Source organism: Thamnophis sirtalis, unplaced genomic scaffold (assembly GCF_051295495.1).
Source record: "Thamnophis sirtalis isolate CommonGarterSnake01/CBP01778 unplaced genomic scaffold, rThaSir2_p1.2 scaffold_3, whole genome shotgun sequence".
Lineage (NCBI taxonomy): Eukaryota > Metazoa > Chordata > Lepidosauria > Squamata > Natricidae > Thamnophis > Thamnophis sirtalis.
Genome location: NW_028261383.1, coordinates 157,428,123 through 157,447,555, shown reverse-complemented (window position 1 = coordinate 157,447,555; position 19,433 = coordinate 157,428,123). Strand labels below are relative to the sequence as shown.

The window sequence follows — 19,433 nt, the reverse complement described above, 5'->3', positions numbered from 1 at the left end:
AAAATAAAATCAGGGTAAAGATGTATGGCATAGAAAATTCAAGGTGAGTTTGCATATGTGTTTATTTGTATGTAATAGAAATCTGTATTCCACAAAAAACAGTTTGAGTATTGATGCATAATGAGGTACAATTATCTCTGGATGTACATTCAGGAAGGATATACTGGGAACAGAGTTGCCTTGTGTGTTGAATTCATGGAATTCCATAAAGTTTAGAAGACATAAATGAGACAGACTTTTCTAACAGAGATTTCCTATCTGTGTAAAAGCAAGTTAGTAGGTGTATACAATCATTCCTTTCCTCTTGAACCAGGAAACTCAAACTGAACTGTAGAATGAAAAATGAAATTAGAGAGGCATATGAAAAAGAGACTGATTTAACAGACTGTTACTTCGCTGGATTCAGCAGATCAGAGACAACCCTTAGAATAATGGATGTCAATTGTGTCTAAAGTAATCTTGATGAGGCAATTAACACGGGATTTATATGATATTCTTACTAACCTCCTTACGCAAATGATATAAATTGCCACAACAATATGCTTTCACATTTAACAGATACTTTAACTGCAACTAACACCTCCCTCAAATGGTCTGTTAAAACAAGGTTTCACTACAATAGTATTAGGAGACTTCAGTCATCCTCACCTTGACTTAAAAATCTTGTTCTAGGCATGAGGAAATCTAATTTCTAGCAACGGAGCTATGATAGCAATAGCACTTAGACTTACATACTGCTTTACAGCCCTCTCTAAGTGGTTTTACAAATTACAGCATATTGCCCCCAACAATCTGGGTCCTCATTTTACCCACCTTGGAAGGATGGATGGCTGAGTCCCCCTTGAGCCTGGTGAGATTTGAACTGCCAAATTGCAGGCAGCCGACAGTCAGCAGAAGTAGTCTGCAGTACTGCACTCTAACCACTATGCCACTGTGGCTCATTATACTGGACTTAACATTAAATAGCATCCACAATTTTGTTATTAAGCTAGTCACAAAGTAATTATTTTGCCAAAGCTTCAATGTGAATATAAATGGATACTTGCTGGGAAAGGATACACAGTCACGTTTTATTTCTGAAACATAAATATCTAGAAGATGGGGGAGCTATTAAAAGTTGAATAGGGGAATAAAGAGAGCCAATTTCTTCACAATGTTTGGAGATAGAAAGCTGTAATAGAGAATGTCAGGTAGAATGTATATCGGTACCTTAGATCAATGATTCTCAACCTTTGGTTCATGGACCCCCTTTAAATATCTTTTGTGGCCACATACCAAAAAGATTTAACTCAAGACTTAAATAATATTTCTTGAAGCCTTTGCAGGACCCCCTGTGATGTCATCATGGACCCCCGGGGTCTGCGGACCACAGGTTGAGAACCACTCCCTTAGGTCATGGTATATAGATCAGCATTTATGGAGTCCAGAAGGGAATTAGACTGGTTAACATGCAGAATCGAAGATGCAAATCTTATTCAAGTGAGGAGAATAATCAGTGAAGGAAAAAGAATGATTTTGTGGATGCATGGCGAAGTATATTAAGGTGACTTTAATTATTTTAGGGATAGCGGGAGCTTTAAGGTGTGCTGAGGGAGAATATGGAACTAATTTTGAGACACTAGGACGTTGTCAGTTTGGAATATTGGTTTAAACTAAGAGAAACATAAGTCGTCTTTGATTAACAATGGCAACCAGGACTAGGATATCTCTCACTAAGTGACCTATTTGTAAAGTGCAACATCACATGACCTTGTTGCCTAGTGACAGTATTTCCCTGTTGCTGACATTAAGTGAACTACCTGTAGACACAATGAGGTAATGTTGTAAGACAAACTGACCAACTAAAAATAATCTTTGTATACAGGTGATACCATGTTTTCCCCAAAATAAGACAGTTTCTTATTTTATTTTGACCCCGAAATAAGCACTTGGCCTTATTTTTGGGGAGGTCTTATTATTTTTGATGTTCAGGAGGCGGCGAGTGTAGTCACCTCATGGCTGCTGCTGCGTTGCAATATTTTCAAATAGGGCTTATTTTGGGGGGAGGGCTTATTGTAGCGCATGCGCTCAAAATCCCGATTATGCTTCTTATCTGGGGAAGTCTTATTTTAAGGGAAACGGTATCGGCTCAAGAGTTCTTAAGTTCAACATGAAAAAATATATTAATAAATCTTTTAATACCTGCATCTATACCGAACACTAGAAAAAAGCCAATATGACTACAATCTTAAGAATGACTGAGGGACTAGTAACAAGTTATTGATCAGATCTTCCTTTATTAAAAGAGAGCATGGCTTCTTCAAATGTAAGGCACTCTAACCTTGTAGACTATTTTGATAGTATGGTTGTAAAGCTTGTGGACAAGAATGACCCAATAAATACTACATAATTGTATACCCTCCCCCCAAAATAAATAAATAAATATATATATATATAAAAAAACAAAAGTCACTCACCAAAGGTTCTTGAGCAAATTCATCTGCCATAGATAAGAGGACAGATACTCTCATAAATTGGCAGTAAGCTAAAACCAGGAATTGGAAAATAAGAATAAATAGGCAATTCCCACAATGATGTTGTGCAAAATGGAGTCCTCTGGATACCAGAGCAGTGTTTTGCTTGTATATCCATGAGCAATGTGATGGACATATTTACAGATTATACCAAATTGTTCAGGATAATAAAATAAAAGATTATGCAAATCACTAAAAGGTTCTCTTCAAATAAGATGCATGGGTTTCAGAATGGTAAATGCAATTGAAAATAAAAGTGAAGTGATCAATCTTGGTATGCAAAAAATAAAAATAAAACATCACCCATACATTAAATGAGTTTTCAGCTGCCTGTGACTGATCAGAAATTGTGGTGGGCTATTCAGTGAAAACATTGGCCCTTGCTCAGCTGTTATATAGAAGGCAAACTCTGTACTTGAAATCGCAAACGAAGGACATTGAAAATAGAATTGCCCGTTTTAACAATACTTTATATAAGGATATGCTACCTATATTACCTTTAGGCAAACCTAGAGTGCGCCATTGGAGTGTTGTGTACATTTCTAATCACAGCCTCTTAATATTATTGACCTAGGAGAAATGGAGAAAAGGGCAAGGAAAGAATGTAGTAACTGTCTCTCTTTAGCTTGAAATGAAAAAGACATGACAGAGATGTACAAAATCCCACATTGCCAAGAGTTTCCCTTTCACAGTGGTAGAACTTGACTTTTTTCCCCATTGAAAATGAATACTGGTAGACAGCATAGTTCTTTGGTTGCATTTATTGGCTATTTATTGACTCAGTTAAGTTTGATAATTTGACCAGATAAACTTTTTGCTTTGGATTATAAAGGAGCCGAGGTGGCGCAGTGGGTAGAGTGCAGTACTGCAGGCCACTAGCTGACTGCTAGTTCAGCAGTTCAGTGGTTCAAATCTCACCGGCTCAGGGTTGACTCAGCCTTCCATCCTTCCGAGGTGGGTAAAATAAGGACCCAGATTGTTGTTGGGGGCAATATGCTGACTCTGTAAACCGCTTAGAGAGGCCTGAAAGGCCTATGAAGCGGTATATAAGTCCACTGCTATTGCTATTGCTTTGGATTATATTCTTTCTTGCCAATACGTCCATAAATAATATATGTATTTTGTGTTTCCTGTTTGTATAAAAATTCTAACACAAAACTAAAGTGTTTAAAATATTTTCTGATGCTAATTTACAAAACAAGTGTGTTACTTGTGGAGAGAAATAATAGAATTCTTCTTTTAAAATAGTTGGTTAGTATTTGTTTGATAGTGCATCAGTATTATCTTTGTACTGAGCTATTTCAATTCTGGTGCCTAGCTCAAATCCTGCACTAAAAATGTAGTACACATTGCTTTGGAATATGCCCTGAGTTTATACTAGATTTAACAGCTGTGAACTTTTTAAAAACACATCAGGCTTGGATCATTTGTATCCATCTGATGTTTAAGTCTTCTAATGATGTCATCTTATTCAAGGCCAGTTTGCTGCTCTGCAGTGAAGGTGCCATGTCATTCCAGATGCATCATTTCTGCTTACAAGTATGTGGTAATTTAATGAAATTAGGTACTCCAGAATTCTAAAAGAAAATATCACAGAGAGATATGGCAAAAGTCTATCTCCTCCTCCAAATTAGTTTTTCTTGGATATTTAAAAACAGTCTTTTAAAAAGTCCCCTATTTCTAGGTTTCATTTTCACTGATGAATGAATCTCTATTTTTTGTCTAAGTTAAATTATTTTCTTCAATAATTCTGTAGCCTGATTCTTTTGCTACAGTGGAGATATATGGGAGTTATGTCTAGGGAATTTCTGATATTTATTTGGAACAATGTATATCTACCTGCCTTTGCCTTCCCTTCAGTGATGGGAAGAATATAAAAGCAAAGGTTTTCTGCATGCTTTTCCTCTGGTTGATTGGCCAGTTTATTTGCGATTTGATTCTCCCAAAGCTTCAGAAAAAATACTTATTCAAGTAGATATAGAATTATGTTCTAGTCCTTATGTGCCTGAACTGAGCAATGTTGTTCCAATTCATGAAATAAAAATGGCAGCATACAAATTTGATTAATAAAATAAATGACTGCAAGAGATGGACTTTGAATTAATGGTGCTTGACCACACTGATATCATGGTTTGTGCTAGGAATATTCCAGTTTGTGATTTTAGCTGTAATGAACTAGGTTTTTTTTGCGGGGGGTGGGGGGGAAGGCTGCATTGATAACCCATCCTTCCTTCAAGGAGCTTGATAGCATGTAATTCTCTTTCCACCTTCATTAGTGAGTCTAACTGACAGAAGAAGAGACGATAATTAGCTAAAACTGGTATCTGTCTGGGTAGGAACATGAGTTAAATATCTTGTCCTAGTACTGTATAATATTGTCCTAATATGGTATTCTTACCTCCGCTTCACATTGGCTGCTCAGCCTAGCCACTTATCTGTTTATATTGATTTGAAAAAGAATAGTGGTCCTAGAAAGGAAAGAATAGATTGCTAACCTGATCTGTAGTTCCAGTGCGCCTACTGTGGTATATAGTCTGTTATTTGCACTTTAACAGATAAGGTAGCATTCTGTACTTGACAAGTAATGTAAGAATTATCTGTAGTTTCAGCTTTGTTCCCCTACCCAAAGGCATTAAAGATGCCTCATAGCCCCAAATCAAATCTTATCACGTTGCTGTGATATTTTGGGGGGAAGGCAGACGTATCTGTAGCTGTGCCTTTAGTGGTTTGTCTGATAAAGGTATGGCTTTTATGCAGCAGAATGAAGTGTTCCCCAAACATCAAGATCACTGTGGTAGCCATCTTTTTCTGAATTAAAATTGAGGGAACTTTCTCACTCCGATAGTTTTAAAGATTTCTGTTTAGAATTTATAAGCATACTTGCCTTCAGAATAAACCTCACCTCCATTTACATTGACTTACCGTTTCAAATAAAATGTCTTGTTTGGGAGAAACAAGACATTCTAAATATTCTAGATATAGCAATGTGAGTGCTATATATATCATTGCTTTTTAACAGTCAAATCACACTAAGTAAATTCATTCGTTACAGGTACTATTCCAGTGCAGAGTGAAATGGAATAGTGAAGCTAATAGAGAGATGGGAGATATCCCTCCACATAGTTTAAATGCATTTTATTTCTCTTGATAAATCAATTATTAAACAACTGAGCAACACATTTGTTTTTATTTGTTTCTTAGTTTTAATGTCAATTTTAGTGAGCAAATATTTCTTTTTAAAGTCACCTTCCCCCCACCCTTTTTATTTTTGTTAAGATATTGTCCCCAAAAGTTTGCCTCTCTAACAACTTTTTGTGTCACTAAATAGAGTGCAAGCACAATGATTTCAGTATCTTCTAGTACAGGCAGTTCTAACTTAGCAATTGGGAACAGCAACTCTGTTGCTAAGTGCAGCGGTTGCTAAGGAAAACATCAGGTGACCTTGACGAACAATTTTGCTTCTGTCTTCACAATTAACTCTGCTTGTTGCAAGGCAGTTGTGAAGCACACCAACGGTGTGTGTCTATAGGACAAAGCTCTTTTTATGCTGTTGTAACTTAAAATAGTCTCTAAACAAGGCAGTGGTAAGCAAAGAACTAGCTCTATCAAAATTTGTGGAAATTACTCTCAAGTCAAATAAGGACATTTAACAGAAAGATTACACTTTTGGGGAACTATTTCAAATTGTCTACACACAATAGAAGAGATGAAGTATTATATGTTATACAGGTAGTATGTTTAGTTGATCTTATTCACACATTTTTCTTTCCCACTTTAAATGAATGCAAGTACAGTAATCCAAAGAATTTGAATGGCATATGCTAGCTACATAGCTATTTTCAAGGTGGTCACCTGATTTATATTTCTGGCTAAGTGTTATTTTGGAAGGCAGATTGCTTTATCTTGAGAGAACCATTCTTAAATGTTTCAAAGTTGATAGAATAGTATAGGGAATAGTAATGTAAGTTCTGAATTGTTTACACATACCCCTGGAACACTGGTGAAGATTAGATTTGGCAGTCTTTGTTGAAGATTAATACAATATTAAAATCCTGTCAAACAATTGTGGTAATAGCAGCCAGTGAGTCAATTTTAATTTTTAATATAGTAAATATTGATAAATATAATCTTTAAAAAAAAAAAACTCTTGAGGTCCTCTGTAATTTTTAAATGTAGGGTGGGTCCTGAGAGAAAAATGTTTTAAGGGACACTGATTCAACACACAAAAATTGTAATAAAAGAGACAAAGCCATGATAATTACAATTCCACAATTACTATATAAAGTGATTTAATCTAAACAATTTTAAAAATTCCTTCATGTGCTCAACACCTGATTTCTTTTTAGTTTAAGATTTAACTATTGGTTTAAATAGATTCCAGTGAGTTTGCTTAAGGAAAAAAAATAAAAACAAAAGTTTGTGCAAACCGAACTCTGAAAGGGAAGGAAGAAATGTCTTGGTGGAGGAGAAAGAATGTCAGAAATAATGTGGCAGTCTGGTAGGAGTTATTTGATTACCTGACCATAGCTTAGAGACGAAACCATGTCACATCTGTTTTAAGTTTCCAGAGGCAAGGAAACTGCCTTGAGAATCAAATGCTTAACAGGGACCAGTTCAGCCAGGTGTGGGTGAACCTAGAGCAGACTTTGAATTTTATATATCATCTTCATTTGGTATAGACCTTCTGGAAAAGCATGCCTTCCTTTATTTCAGTTTTAAATATGATATTGGATAAAATTACATTATCTTTACAATAAATTAATGAGGAACCTGCAGATGTTACAGTTTGATTGCTGGAAACAACAGGTGTTGCCAGGAATAGCTGGAATGAATTTTATTTAAAGACGTAGGGATAAAAATCACAATGCAGCCAATTACTGAGAGGATTGTTGCCTGTACCAACTGTTCCCATTTCCTACTTCTTGCCACTGCTACCATCTGTACTTCTTAAGAAAAAAAATTGCCCAAGGATAGATTTCCTCCAGTATCCATTCTGAAAGGGTGATGCAAAGCTTTAGCAGGTGTGATAGGGATCATTAATTACTCCTTGTTGTATATTGCACCACTGTTTTTTAAAGCTATAGTTAACCATTTGATTTAAATGCTTGTCTAGGGTCTTCTCATACTTGGCTATGTGTTGTACGGTATATAAGTGGCAGGTAATTCATATCTGTGCCTGGTTTACTAATGCTCTAGTGTATAGAAAAATCTCAGCTGGAAAGATTGCTGGTTCAAGATTGGTAACTTCAGTGCGATAAATTTGTAATACAGAGATTACATTTAAACCACAGACCTGCCAAACAGCTTTTAATTCCTGAAGCTATATCAGAAGATACATTGATAGCGTTCTTAATGGATCACCACATATGCAGCTTTATCATTTAGCAGTTAAAGGGAACCAGTCAAGTATGACTCAGTTTCCATATAATCAGCTTTAAAAGACTTGGTGGAAATAGCCTTCCACAAGGTTGTGAAGAACTGGGTTTCCCCCCCAGTAAATGAGTTTGTTATGCAAAGCCTTGATTATTGCATTGTGATTAACTCTGTATTTTGCCATAGATAGATACATTGAAAAATAGAAAGAAAACATATTTTTGTGGATTGATGTTAGCTGCTCAGAAGAATGGCTGCTTCTGGAACATTTCCCATTCTCTTACTGTTATATTTGTAAAATTGCTAAAGAGGCAAGAGCTTGAAGGCTGTAGGCAAGGTAGGGATAGCAGTGGCCAAACGATAGCAAAAAAGAACAAAGGATAAAATAGAATGAAGGGACTTGGCAGAGAGTAGTAGTCAAGCTGCAGAGCCTGCAATGGACAAAGGTACAAAAGCAGCAACAATGAGTATGGTTTGTGCAAAAATGAGAGCAAGAGAGAGAGAGAGAGATCCTTCAATATAATTACAAAGCATTCTTATTGAATTACACAGCACCAAACTTTATTTAGCCAGAAACAAAGACAGCTGTGTTACTAGCAAGAAATTGTGTCCCTTATACTGACTGGCATTTGTAGAGTGTGCATGAAAGATTAATTGTATGAAGTTCTTTTGAATACCAGTGTTAGACATAACCTATCTACCGTTTGTCTGATTCTTCAGTGATGAGGATCAGGGTCATCGATATACAATGCACATGTGCCCCTAGCATCAGTTTGTGAAAAATAGAGGTCTTAAGGTCTTTCAAAAGTGACTGAAATTCATCATAAACTTAGGAAAAAACAAGTTAAAATCCCTTTTGACGGCCAAATTTCCTTTATTATGCCTCTGTAGAGAAGAACATTTGTCATTTGCCTGAAAGAAGGACCAGATACTTGTCAGAAGGGATGTAAAATCAGATTATGGCTACATCCCTGCAATACCCCAAAGTGTCTCGACAGATAGGAATCCTTGCCTAAAGGAAGCGTCTAATGAAAAGGCAGTAAGTATTTTTCTCTGCAACTTCTGCCTTCTTATGGTTGTTTTTAATCATTGGCTGAAACTTGCTTCTCGATTCTTTCAGCTACATTCTTGGTTACTCCCACATGGATATCTGTGCTGTTGTCACTTTACCCATGCCACTTAATTGCCTATTTTCCCCGTCTGTGTGTAAATGGAGCTGTGACACAGGGGGAAAAAAGGGAATATATTTCACATTCAATTTCAATCTTTATTACAGTCACGGACTGCCACAATATTTCATAAACTATAAATTATGAACATATTATATGGGAAACGGAAAATTAAAAATGTGTTTGTCCCATCCGCCCTATTTCTGCTTTTAAATGTCATGTGTCACTTCTTAGAGAGCAGGTAAGGTACTGATCCATGAGATCCAAATAATCTATGAGATTTGGAGTTTGTTTTGGACCAAAGATCTGGGGTGTGATGTCTTGATGTGTTTTTCACTTCTATACTACAATTTAGTTTTGTTTCTAAACATTTTGTAAACTCACTACAGTTGTAATTTTTGATATTTGTAAGGTTGAGGGAGTATAAAGATGTCCCTAATTCAAACTCACTCCTGAAGAGCCAGTCTATGCAGTTTTCTTGGCAGGGATGCAGAATCAGTTTGACTTCTTCAAGCATTTTTCCCCCTACTTCCCAGTTTAGGATTTCCCAGGTTATCCCCCATCTAAGTGCAAACTCTAGTCCAACATTACTTTTAACAATAATCAAGTTTGGCTAGGTGCTACGATTTGCTGGCACATAAGCAATTATGTGTTGGACAGTCTGTTGGAAAGAATGCTGATGTTTATCACATCTTTTTTTTTCGTTTAGGCCAAATTTGAACTAAAAGTTCTTGAATTTATACAAGGTTATGCAAACTGTCTTTGCACTGAAGTCCTTTGATGATTATATAGTCAGACAATACTGGATGTGAAAAAGCTTTCAAGAGAAACACTCATACTACTCTAATCACAGCTGCTATGTTGGCTGCTCAACATAAGTATGTTGGATGTATTGTCCTTAATAAACCATTTCTTAGAATATGCTAATAAGAAAACAAAAGATGTAGCTATCATTGTTAAGTGTAACTTTATTGTAGTGTAGGTGTGACACCATAGTTATGAATGTAGCTTTTGGGGAAATTAGCATAAGGCAAGGAGAGTAACCTGTCTGTCTACTTGGGAGAAGCCTCCATATTCTAGGGGACTTCCTTGAAGAAAGAAAATTACAAACTGCTCTGTAAGTTGCTCAAAACCAGAACGTGATTGAAGCAAAATATAAGATGAATTAATATAATTGCAGCCTGGTTCACCAACATACATGCCCAGCCAGCTTTCTTCATTTGATATGTAGCTCTTTCCATTAGGAAATTCTTGAGGGTAATGCAAATTTACATTCTTGCAGCTTTCCATTTAATTCTGCCTTAATAAAGTACATATTGGAACAAAGCCATTGGATGTTTGGGGTGGTTAGAGAGAAAAACGGGAGGAAACAAGTTAATAAATGATAGATTAAAAATACAATTTATTTCAAATTGAATTTGAACCCTGGTAACAACATGAAATGCATCCATGCAGTTTTCTTAATAATATAAAAAGGGGTTGCTATTGCCTTCTTTGATTGCTTTTTCTTTGATTTCCTAGACTAGAATGGAGACTGCCAGCAAAATTATATTTATGTATTTATTCATGCTTATCCTTGCTTAGGTGTTTTTGTTTTTTTTGCAAGAAAATCAAGATTGAGTAGAAGTTGCTTATCTGGCTGGGTGATAAGACTAAACATATTACAATAGAGCTTAAGCAGAATGCAGTTAGGTTTGGCTGATCTAGAAAACCAATCATCCATCCTTCCCGATTAGCAAATGCTGTAAATAAGGGATCACTTTATGACTAGTGAGATTATCTTAGATTTGGATTTTGTTTAAAAAATGTTAGGTTTCTTTTTAGTATATGTCTGTGCTGGAAAAAGTCATAGGTCACAACAGGTAGTCCTTGACTTGCAACCCTTTGTTTAGTAAGTACAACAGCGCTGAAAAAAGTGACATAACTGCTTTTCACATGACCTTTGCAGCAAGTCATCAAAATGCAGATGCTTGGCAACTGACTCATATTTATGACGGTTGCAGTGCCCTGGGGCGACGTGATCACCTTTTGTGGCCTTCTGACAAAGACAGTGGTGAAGCCAGATTCACTTTTCAACTCTTGTTGCTAATTTAACAACTGTAGTGATTCGCTTAACAACCACGGAAACAAAAGTCATAAAATGGAGCAAAACTCACTTAACAACTGCCTCAGCAACTGAAATTTGGGCTCAACTGTGGTTGTAAGATTAGGGCTACCTGTACTTTTTTTCTTTCCTCTTTATCTTGTTTGTATTTGTATTTTAACTTACAATCGCCTCTTTTTTTTATGTGTTCCCTTCCCAAAGCCAAGCATATTTTCTTACCTTCCACCACGCTAGGCCACTTAATGCCTAGCAATAAAGTAGAATTCCTCTTGCACCGAACACCAGGGCATGCAAAAGAGCTAATTAAAAAGCTGGCTGCATTCCCCTACTTTTTAGTTAAATAAGGCATTATTAAGCCTCTTCAGTATTCCTTCTCTTTAGCATATTTCTTTTCTCTTGCGTCTCTGCTTCTTGTGGGTCACATCTTTTAGCTTTTGTGATCCTGTAGGAGGAGGAAACCTTTTGACAGTTGTAAGCTGATTTGGCGCTTTGAGTACATTGTAGCCATTATTTTAAAATGGTTGCCATGGGAAAGCTTGCCCGTTCAGAAAATGCTTAGCCTGATTAGTCTGACCAGTTGCAGACACCCGTTTATCTGAAGACAAGTTGATTGACATTGGTCTACGTTAATCCCCTTAGCCATCCTCAGATCATGTTTGATCTGATCTTGGTTCGGGGTGTTTTCCTGGACACCTGGCATAGTAACAGATAAAAGCCCTAGGATGCATCCAGTTACCATTTCTATTTTCTAAGGACGCCTTTGTGGGGCCCAGAGACATTCTTTTACACAAAGCCAATATTTGCAATTGGAACCTCGCTTTGCAGTGTGCCAGATAACCCATTTAATATTTTTCTTAAAAGGATCTAAAAATAAACTAATGTCAAGGGGGACGGAAGCCTGATGGGTACCAAAAATGTCCACAGTCCAATGTTCCCCAGCCTTGAACAGAATTCCCGTACAATCCCTTGATTGAGAGCAAAATGACAGTGAGGGTGGAAGGGGAGGAAACACAATAGACACAAAGTGCTTATGAAGTTTGAAAGGAATTCCAATGGGGAAATTTGATTTTTTTCCCCCAGCAGGGGTTGGTTAATCACATCAAAGCCATTTTACTGATTTTTTTTTTTGTCTAAGAAACAGGGTAGCATTAGTGAGATTACAGCATTGTGCATGCAGTCTATAAAGAGATGTAAGTGCCAGGCAACTGAGGCAAAAGACCTAAAACTAGAAATAGAGCCCCCAATTCCAGTTTCCAAGAAATAAAATTGTATGGGGATTGGATTTGGGTTATATAACTCTTACAACAACTCTTATGAAGTTATCATAAGAGCTGTGGTGGCACAGTGGTTAGAATGCAGTATTGCAGCCTAACTCTACCCACTGCCAGGAGTTCGATCCTGACTGGCTCAAGGTTGACTCAGCCTTCCATCCTTTGGAGGTAGGTAAAATAGCAATAGCAATAGCAGTTAGACTTATATACCGCTTCATAGGGCTTTCAGCCCTCTCTAAGCGGTTTACAGAGTCAGCATATTGCCCCCAACAATCCGGGTCCTCATTTTACCCACCTCGGAAGGACGGAAGGCTGAGTCAACCCTGAGCCGGTGAGATTTGAACAGCCGAACTGCAGAACTGCAGTCAGCTGAAGTAGCCTGCAGTGCTGCATTTAACCACTGCGCCACCTCGGCTCCCTAAAATGAGGACCTAGATTGTTGGGAGCAATAGGATGACTCTGGAAACCGCTTAGAGAGGGCTGTAAAGCCCTGTGAAGTGATATATATGTCTAAGTGCTATTGCTAAGTGTTATCAGAGGCCCCAGTCCTCCAATCCTTTTGTAAGGGCCCAAAGACCTGGCTCTGCCAGTTGGCCTGGGGTCCAAATGGAGGAACAGCACAGTGGAGGTGGTTGATTGGGTAACAACTGATCCCACCTCCCCTGATTCCGCCCCTCCCCCAGGTATCTTTGATTTTAATCTTGATTTTAATTTAATCTAGTTTTAATGTAGACATATTTTTATATCTGTAAGCTCAGAGTTACCTTAGGGTAAGAGGGGCGGCCAATGAATTTTATATATAAATGAACAAATGAACAGTTTCCTATGGTATTTTGCCCATCTCTTCTATTAAATACCAAGTTTTATTCCAAAATATTCATTTTCTTAAATCTTTTGTATGTATGTTGATACTGATACGTAAACTTATCTGTGGCATAATCTGCTCAGAATTTTCTCATGTAACCCTTATTCTCGTTATTTTAAATATATTTTGATATCAGTGCATTCTGGTAAATAAAATTATTGAAATATTCAAAAGTATGCTAGAATTTGCTGAATGATACAGATTTAATTAGCTATATGGCTTCTTTTGAAAGTGTCCCCATTCCTGAAAAATACCATAGTTACAAGCACGAGAGAGCCCATGGATCTTCCATCGAGTTTGTGACTTTCTAATCTCAACTGAAAAACTATTTTTCAGAGAATATGTTAATAGGTTACAAGGGGAAAGAGCCCTCATTCTTGGCATCCTAATTCTATTATGCAGTGGAAAACTGGCACCAAAAGGCAACCTCACCTTGGTTTCTGAGATAGTATAGTTCTCCTGCTCTAATGACCCTGTAAGTCTACTGAATATTAGGACTATGTCATAAGGCATTAATAGCCATGTCCTATTCCTCTTTTTTCTACTACTTTCTAGTGAGACGTACTGCAGTAAATATGTTAGGCTTATATCTGGACATCTTTTCAACTGTGAAAACCCATTAAATTTCCTTTTAGGATTTGAGGCAAGAAGGGGATGGCTAGGTTCACATATCACAAGAAACCATGGTGTAGTGTAGGTACAAACTCAACCAACTATGCAAGCAAACCCTAGTAAAAAATATAGCATAAGGTGAAGGATAAACTCATTTTTTAGCTTGCATAAGGCTCAGTTTGCACAGTGTTGCTGTGAGGATTGAGGCGTGAACATTTATAAAGCCATCTGAGTGTAAAACATTATACTCAGCACTGCAGTCCTAAGCATTAGAAAACCTTGTTCAATAGCAGAGCCTGCCTAGTCATATGAAACTTCCTTTTTGTGAATCTGGGGAATGAATTAAATTGCATCCTCTCCCGCTCTCTGGCAAATAGGACGCTACTTGCAGACCTGCAAAAGTAATTTTGGGCTTAGTGCCCACAGTTGATGGTTGCCTTTTGAAGCTGAATGTTCCCATTTGTGAGTTCCTCCTTTCAAATTCCTTGTTACTTCCTTTTCTAAACTAAATAATTCCCATGAAGATTTTCCTCCCCCCACCTTCCCTTCAGTTCCCCCCCCTCCCCTTTGTAATTGATTTGTTAGTGGTTTTTCACGGAGGGGATCCTACTGCCTTTCCCATCCGTTCCTAAAGTCTGTAGGATGTCTTCAAGATGTTTGGAATTCCTTGCCATAATGAAAAGCAGGTGATGCTCCTTTTAATCAGTAAAGCTCTTCTCACTTGCACGTACCAGGTTTCATGTTGCTGCTCACTGGGTGGTTCAGTGGGCAGATGGGGAGGAGAAACATGAGTCTGATGCTTTGGTCTCTGAGGTTTTTCCCCCCAACGTTTTTTATAAAGAGGACATCAAAACCTTTTAAGTTATTGTAAGGTTTTGCAGAATCCAGAAATAGCAGTTTTAAACTTGCTTCTGTCAGGTAACAGTGAATATAATAGGATGCTTCTGAATCTGTTGATTTTTTTAAAAAAAAAGGTTTGGTAGAAAGCTTGTAGAGTTGAAGTGCAATAGGTTCTTTCAAGGGTGAGGCCAATCCCATTAAACATGTGTTGCTGAGAAGAATTAACCACAAGTTTTGAGATTTCCTGATACTGTGAACTTTTAAAAACAGAATTTGCTTTTCTCTAGAAGTGTGCATATCCCAACAATGGTTCCTTTTAAACTTTGGAAAAAATCTGCAATGAATTCCAAGTAACATATTAATCTGATACCCAATACAGGGTTCCACTACAGGACAAGAATGCAATCAGTCCAAAATGGTTTTTCAGACAAAAAAAAGAACAAGCCATACAAGGTTATAGGTTAGGTTATAGGTTTATTTCATTTATATGCCGCCTATTCCCGGAGGGACTCAGGGCGGCTAACAAACCCAGGGGAGGGAGTAATACAGACAAGGCAAAAACAACAAACAGGATACAGAGAAAATTTAAAAAACAATCAACAGTCACACAATTCGAGTGGGGAAGGGAACTCGTCAACCCCAGGCCTGTCGGAACAGCCAGGTTTTAACGGCTTTACGGAAAGCCTGAAGGGAGGTAAAGGTCCGGATCTCCGTGGGGAGTTCATTCCAAAGGGCCGGAGCAGCCACAGAGAAGGCCCTCCTTCTTACAACCCTCAAGAAGAAGGTTGCCAATGGTTTCATTAAGTAAGATCTTTTATTGTACAGGGCAGACACCCAAAAATATACTTACTGTCTTGCATTCTTGATTTTTTCATCCTGTCCTTCGTACAGGGCAGCGTCCATAACTTACTGTCTTTCTTCCTTCTTTTCCCCACAATAGCAGTCCTGTGAAATAGATTGAGTATATGTGCTCAAAGTACTCAGTGAGCTTCCTCATTCCTAATCCAACACCTTACCTTACCTGCACCACTCTGGCTCTTTTGTTTTTTCACATGCTTATTATACACAGTAGTACGGTAACTTAGGAAGCTAATAATGTGTGAAAGGAGAGAGAGAGAGAGACAGAGACAGAGACACACACACATACTGGTGATGGTAAGTTAACAGAAGTTGGTAACAGTACCAAATGAGATGTGCAACTTTTGAATCTAGTGGCACATGCAGTTGCAAAGACACGAGGCTGTTGTTCTCTTTTCATTAGTGTTGCCTGTTCAAAGAGAGTGAATACATTTCAACCAGGACTAAATTTTATGGGTGGCAAACTTAGTTCTAGGTGAGTCAAGAACCCTTTCGCTTCATTATCTATTTACACCAAAGGTCCCAGCATCTTCTGAATTTGGCCATCCTATCTGGCCATGCAACTCAAGTTCATGACTAACAGCATTAGAAGAAACTATAAAAAAACTGATGCAAAAGTGCTGACCTACCTAAAGGTGGAGAAATCAGCGATGAGTAATTAATGACTTGCCAAGTTGACATTATTATGCTTGGCTTCCTGATTTGTGTCAGTTGACAGGATCGGTCTCTTTCCTTTAGCAGATACAGACTGTTATATTCCCTCCTGCTTCTTAGAAATGTTTCTCAATTAATGAGAACATAAAATCTTGATTTTGAACAGAGCTGAAGATTCAGCAGTGGAGAATGGATGTTGTTTTTCCTCCCTCGCTCCCTCCCTCCCCCCCCTTTCTCTCTCTCCCCCCCCTTTCTCTCTCTCCCCCCCCCCCAGCTGTCTGTCTGTCAGTCTGACACAATCTGCTAGCTCCTTTCTTCCAAAGAAGCCTGAGACTGGCAGTTAGGATCATCTTGCTGCTGCATGCCACATCTGGCTGGCATGTTTCTTTCACAAGCCCGGTTGTTCAGCTTTGTTGCTATGGAGACAGTTGCTAGGATGTGGAAGGGAACAGACAAGTGCAAGGAAGAAGTGGGCAGGGCTAGTCTGGGTGGGTGGTGATGGAGTTGCACCAACATGCACGCAGTTTGTGGGAAATAGATTCATGAGATCTGCTGACCAAATCCTCCTTCTGCAGAGTCTTTTATTTTATGAAAGGCTGGAGCTTTATTCCCCCCAAAAGGCAGTGGTTTAGAGTTGCAGAGTGGCATTTCTCTTAAACTTTCAAAGCAGTGATTTTTATGGATGAGGTTTGTGTTTCTACAGTGGATTACTAGGCTGTTGTGTTAACTTCAAGGCTGTTTTCCCACCAGAGTTCAGTTCTCAGGGCTGAGAAGCCCTCTTTGATACATTGCAGTGCTCTATTTTCTGAACCTTTCTCGTTTCCCTTCACGTATTCCTCCTCTAGCGTGTCATTTGAGGGTGATTCTTTCAAGAGCTGTTTCCTTTTTCTTGTTTCATCCACAGCTTTTTGTGCAGAGAAAGGGCAGCTTTTAAAAAGTTATTTCTCTCTTGGAAATGGCATTATTTCTCTCTTGCTCCCAGTCGTCAGGCACATTTAAAAAAAAAAAAAAATCAAGGCTTGTGCGCAGACTAATCTGTCTCCCAGCTGAATAAAGGAAAGGCCATTGTTCTGTAATGAATGTCTTGCAGCAGAAAAGTGGTGATAGGAAAAGAAACTCCTAGCATGATTCAGGGTTTCCTCCTCTCTCCCTTTCTTTCATATCCCTTCTATTTTTGGAAATGTCGTAAATATATTAGGTGGTTTTTCGTCAGTGCTGATCAACTGTAGAATTGTTTTTATATTCTCCTTGCTTATTATGTTAGGTATATATATTATTATGACTTTTATGATTATTTTCAAAATGATGGAGACCAGATATTTTAGTCTTGAGTCAGTATAAGAAATATAAGCAATACTTTTTAACAAATTCCCTTTTTAATTTTTTTATGTTACATTTATTTATTCATTCATTCATTCATTCATTCATTCATTCATTCATTCATTCATTCACCTTTCCAAGCACCTAACGATCCAAACCTGATCTTACTCAACTTTTTGACATCAGCCAAGCTTTATAATTTCATTTTTTTATTTGTTTATCAAAGTATAAACATAAAATATAAAAAAATATATAAGGGGAAAATAAGGAGGGGAAGGGGGGAAAGTGTAGGGTAGAGGAGAAAAAGAAAGAAGAAGTGTTGACTTCCGACTCCTTTTGGTACAATAGAATAAGATAATAGGTAATTCAAGTTTTTACTTTTATATAATAATATATACTAGCCATTTCTATAACAACAAACCTATGAAATATAGGTGACACTTGCGAGCATTCCTGTTCTTTTTAGATGCAGAAATTGGAGAAGCTAGAGGCAAAATACTCTAAATCTTAGATGCTTTTCTTTCACATTTCTAATTGTGGCAACATGGTGTTCTAGCTGTCTGCTGAAATAGAGCTGCACTTCCTTTGTCTCCTCTACCATTAGTTTTCTTTAGAATGAGGTGGTGCGTAATACCATGGAGCCAGGTGGTTAATGCATCAGGCTAGGAACCAGGAGACTGTGAGTTCTAGTCCCTCTTTAGGCATGAAGCTAGTTGGGTGACCTGGGACCAGTCAATTTCTCTTAGCCCTAGGAAGAGGATGCAAGGGAAACCACTTTTGAAATCTTGACAGGAAAATTGCAGGGACTTGTCAGGTAGTTGCCAGGAGTCAAGACTGACTTGAAGGCACGCACACACAGACACAAACAGCGTAATATTACAGCAGTGTGTGATAAATTTAGCTATATTCATTCTTTTTCTTCATTTCTGGCAAACGGGGCTTTACAGGAGCAGGCAACCACCATTTGTGAGCATTTCTCTTCTGGCCTTCAGCCAAGTCTTTCTGCCAGTGGATGTTAGGACAGAGGTGTCAAATCCAATTTCATTGAGAGCCTCATCAGGGCTGTGATTGACTTGGTGGGGAGGAGGTGGGCATGGCTGACTAGCTGGAGGGCGTGGCCAGCTTGATGCCACTCCCCAAACTGCTGGCATCTTTCCTCTTCGCATTGGGTAGACCGGGCCAAAGCTACACTGGCCTGATCTTTCCTTTTCGCACTGGTTAGACCAGGCTGAAGCCTGATTTTTCCTCTTCGCATTGAGTAGACTGGGACGGCCCCACGGGCCACCTTGAGTTTGACACCCCTGAGTTAGGAGCTAACATTCAGGAGAACAAATTGGAGCAGTCCCTGCCAGTAGCTGTTACCCTCTCAAGAGAATGAGGTGTTTCAAAGAAGGAACACTTGGTATCCAGTGAACCCAAGTACTTTCTCGGAAGGCTGCCTGTGCTCCAGCTGGAAAGATTTCTTCTCCTCTTTTTGGCAGTTCTGGGGAGGAGTGTTGCATTCCTCCTCCCCAAAATTCTTTTTCTATCAGGGTCCCGCTTGTGAATGTGAAAAAGGCCATATTGCAGAGAAATGATAGTAGTGATCTGTGTTTGTTTGTTTTAATAATGTGTGTTACTAATTTTGGAGTTATAGCCTATATTCCCTGCAGCCTGCCCTTCTTCCAACTGAAATGTTTATTTTCTGCATGGCTTTATATCATAGGTTAATATGGGGGGGGGGGGGGAAATGCTAGCAGAAGGAGCAGAAGGAGAGTTTTTGGTGGTAAAGCAAGCCTTTTATCAGAGATACTCCCCCCCCCCACACCCCTCCAAAATAGCAGGGGACTGGGATTTGGCAGATAACCCTTTAGA

The 19,433-nt window shown here is 38.3% G+C and overlaps 1 protein-coding gene across 3 annotated transcripts in view; it reads left to right on the top strand.

The window, feature by feature from the left end:
• The window catches only part of CSRNP2 (cysteine and serine rich nuclear protein 2), a 44,403-nt gene that overhangs the window by 4,053 nt on the left and 20,917 nt on the right, over nt 1-19,433 (top strand). The window contains exons 2-3 of one of the 3 annotated variants that reach the window (XM_087710546.1): nt 8,778-8,925; nt 9,765-9,933. The exons of 1 other annotated variant lie outside the window; for it this stretch is intronic. The gene's annotated coding sequence lies outside the window, so the exon portion shown is untranslated. The remainder of the gene's footprint in view (nt 1-8,777; nt 8,926-9,764; nt 9,934-19,433) is intronic. One more of the 3 variants, XM_087710545.1, reaches the window with a different exon arrangement.